The sequence below is a fragment of the Galeopterus variegatus genome, unplaced genomic scaffold (assembly GCF_000696425.1).
Source record: "Galeopterus variegatus unplaced genomic scaffold, G_variegatus-3.0.2 Scaffold11848, whole genome shotgun sequence".
NCBI lineage: Eukaryota > Metazoa > Chordata > Mammalia > Dermoptera > Cynocephalidae > Galeopterus > Galeopterus variegatus.
The window spans coordinates 37,700-41,784 of NW_007737959.1; the positions used below are offsets into that span (position 1 = coordinate 37,700).

The 4,085-nt window shown below is 38.2% G+C and overlaps 1 pseudogene across 1 annotated transcript; it reads left to right on the forward strand.

Annotated features, from left to right (window-relative positions):
- The first annotated feature begins 3,159 nt into the window (after nucleotides 1-3,159).
- Nucleotides 3,160-4,079, forward strand: LOC103610822 (annotated as a pseudogene). The gene has a single exon (XR_552243.1). The product of XR_552243.1 is annotated as a hepatoma-derived growth factor-related protein 3 pseudogene (transcript).
- Nucleotides 4,080-4,085: the final 6 nt, after the last annotated feature.

Below are 4,085 nucleotides of genomic sequence, written 5' to 3' on the forward strand. Positions count from 1 at the left end.
GTGTGGTTGACAGGATAGGGGAGAAAAGAGTGGTGAGAAACTGCAGAACAACAACCCCAATGCCCACCTATTTTCTGATTGGTATTCAATATTATTCTGCTGAAACACATGGAATTATATTTGAGATTTAGGGGCTAGTTTTACAGCCCCATCTGGCCTTAATTCTGCGTATACAATTGTACATCATGAATCGGTCTACAATTTTGGTTTATGTCCCTCTGTTCCTGTTTGATCCGAAAATGAAATTTTACTCTACACTAAATGAAGAAGTTGGCTATGAATAGCCTTTATATTATTTTTAAATGAAACATAAAATTTTATGTCTTTAAGATTATGTATGAAATAAAAAACGATTGCCTTTGGAAGCAATGAATCATATCTTCCAAAGTGTATCCACCACAGGATTTTTTTAAGATCAATTTTTCCTTTTCATTTATTATTAAACTAAGCAGTATTAATATTTATTAAACACCTGTGGGGTGCCAATAACAATTCAGAGCACATAAAAGAGGTGGTCCCTAATGTCAAAAATTTTCAAAAGCTGTTATATGCCATTGTGCCTAATCACATGCTGGCCAAAGAAGAAACATTTTTATCATTACCCATCAGAGCTGTTGCTTTTGTTTTCTTTTTTCAGGAATGTAGGTGTAATTCTAGTTAAATTCTACAAAATCTGTAGTAAATGCTTTTGAGGGTACATAACTCCATCCCAACTTTTCTTCTTCTTTTTTTTGCAAAATTAAATTAAATTTGAAAAAAAGAAAAGGAAGAAAAAAGATGCAAACTAGATAATGACAGCTGGAAAGGACTGAATCACAGGATTGGTGGGACAGACCCTTCCACCTATGGAAATGACACATAGAATCTAATTAAAGTACACAGAATCATAAGTGTAGATAATGTAGTTTACCGTTTTTGTATTCAGCTTACCTAGCACAAACAGCCTTTAATGAAAGTTAAAGGAAAATAAAGTCAGCACATACATAAGGAAGCACTTTTTCATCCTGCAAGTAATAAATGTTTGGTATGGCCTTCCAGGCAGGGTTTTTCAGGTGAAGGACACTGGGGTTAGTCAACAATTGAATGCCTTGCTGTAGTAAATTCTAATCTGCTACATAGTATTTTTTCTTATGTTGTTATGACTGTACAGTCAAACTATAATTTTCAGACTCTAATTAAAACCAAACCAATACAAATGGTGCTCACAAGAAATCATCTGGGGCAAATGGCAGGAAATAAAGGGAATTATAAACTCATGCCTGAAGTCAAACCTGTGTTCTTGAAATCTCATTTATTCATTAATTTTAAATACCATTAGAGGAATTTCAACTACATTGACTTTTTATCACTCAATCTATGGCTTTAATACACTTTTTAAATCTTGGTAACTTGGTAATCATACTGATACTAAGGCAATATAGATAGATAGTAGACAGATATCCTTATTAATTGAAATATGTATTTAAAATATACTAAATATATTATACATACATATATATAATCCAAATTAAAAACACCATCAAACAGTTTAAACGCCTGTGCCAAAGAAAAATTAATGAAATAACAGAGTTAGAATAGGTCCACAGAAGTCATATTTGTTATTCAATTCCCCCCAACACACACACAGACACACACAGACACATCAGGACTATATTACACAACTTAAATAGTACTTAATTTTTGGTTAAAAATCAAAACAAAAAAGTCGTCATTTCCCATACCTCTGTATCTTCAAGTTGTCATTGTATGTAATAGCATGTGATCTTTACCCACAGTGCCTTAATGATACATCTTAGCTTCATTTGGTTCTGGAAAGTTCTTCTAGGTCTAGGTAGACAGGTTTTATTTATTTATTCTTCCATCTTTCCATGGATACTTAACAAATATTACCAGACTAGACAGGAGATAAAGATGATCAAAACACTGTCATTGACAGTTTAGTTGGCAAGATACACAAATAAAACACTATAGAGAGATAAATAATGAGTGTTAGTACAGCCTGATAAACCTTAAAAGAGATCTTCACATGTTGTCATGGGAGCACCAAGGAAGGGCACATAAATCACACTGCGGATTCAGAAAAGAATTGCTAGCAAAGAAAATGCTGATGCTGAGTCTTGATGGATAAGTAGAAATTAACCGAACAGAGGCAGTAGCAAAGGACATTTGAAATAGAGGGAGCAACATGTGAAAGAAATTGCCATGGTGCATTTGGCAAACCATTAGTCATTCAGAATAACAGGTGCAAAGAATCTGCCCAGAGCACTGGTAGGAGATTGGTCTAGAGAGATGCACAGAATCTAGCAATGAAGGGCATAAAGTGATCGTCTTTGGTCAACTTTTATCCTGGAGATTCAGAGAGTCATCAAAGGACATGCCCAGCTTTGAATTTGTCTGGGATACAGAGGACAGCTTGGATGAATGTTAGCCTGAGTCAGGGAGGCTATGTCCACAAGCAATAGAGTGAGTTGCTCTGATAGTTTTTAAGGATATAAGTCCTGCTGGCCACAGAGAGGAGCAGATTGAATTGAGAGCTGTTTGAGAGCTACAATCTATAAAACCTGGTGACTGACTGATTATGTAGATTACATGCAGGGAAGATCTGGTATCACTACCAGGTTCCTACATGAGAAATACAGGAAAATGACAAGATTGGGAGAAAGAATTGCACATTTCCTTTTCATTTAATATTTCTGTGGCATATCTAGAAAGAGATGACCAGTGAGCTAGATAAATGTGAAGCTTGCTAAATATTTGGGAGTCAGTAATAGTTAATACAATAGCTTTGGAGAAGTACTAAAGACTGTGTAAAACGAGATGAACCAAGGGCTGAGGACAGGTGGCTATGTGTTAGGTAAAGTATCAGCATCATTAACTATTTCACAACAGTAATATAAATATTTCTACACAAGTGCATGTCAAAACCAAAGACCATAGGCATGCTAATGTATTTTATAGATACACGGATTACAAATGGATTCTTTTAGCCTACTCAGATCGGCTGCACTGAAAAAGGTTTCTGAAATGTCTAAAATGAAAAAAAAAATCTGATTGAGGTAAGGTACACTGAGTCTAACTGTGTTTCTAACTAGATGGAAACTACTCACGGAGCCCTTGGAAGGGGCGAACTTTAAGAGGCTTATACTTCGGAGGCCCGCGGGGAGCGCGGCGCAGTCCGTCGGCCCACGGCGGGGCGGCCTCCCGGCGACTTCGCGGCGACCAAGGACGACCGGGAAGAGGAACGGCCGGGATGGCGCGTCCGCGGCCCCGCGAGTACAAAGCGGGTGACCTGGTCTTCGCCAAGATGAAGGGCTACCCGCACTGGCCGGCCCGGATTGATGAACTCCCAGAAGGAGCTGTGAAGCCTCCAGCAAACAAATATCCTATCTTCTTTTTTGGCACCCATGAAACTGCATTTCTAGGTCCTAAAGACCTTTTTCCATATAAGGAATACAAAGACAAGTTTGGAAAGTCAAACAAACGGAAAGGATTTAATGAAGGATTGTGGGAAAGAGAAAATAACCCAGGAGTAAAGTTTACGGGATGCCAGGCAATTCAGCAACAGAGCTCTTCAGAAACTGAGGGAGAAGGTGGAAATATGCAGATGCAAGCAGCGAGGAAGAAGGCGATAGAGTAGAAGACGGAAGAGGCAAAAGAAAGAATGAAACAGCAGGCTCAAAACGGAAAAAGTCATACACTTCAAAGACATCCTCTAAACAGTCCCGGAAATCTCCAGGAGATGAAGATGACAAAGACTGCAAAGAAGAGGAGAACAAAAGCAGCTCTGAGGGTGGAGATGCCGGCAATGACACGAGAAACACAACTTCAGACCTGCAGAGCACCAGTGAGGCGACCTAACTACCATAATGAATGCTGCACATGGAGAGAAACCACAAGAAGGTTCTATGTCGGGCTGTCTAATATTCTTGGATTTGATATGAACCAACACATAGTCCTTGTTGTCACTGACAGAACCCCCATTTGTATGTACATTACTCACGTTCCTCTCTGTTGTGTTTGGGGGAAAAAACATTTTAGCCTTTTTTAAAGTTATTGATTTAATTTCATGTTATTTGGTTGCATGA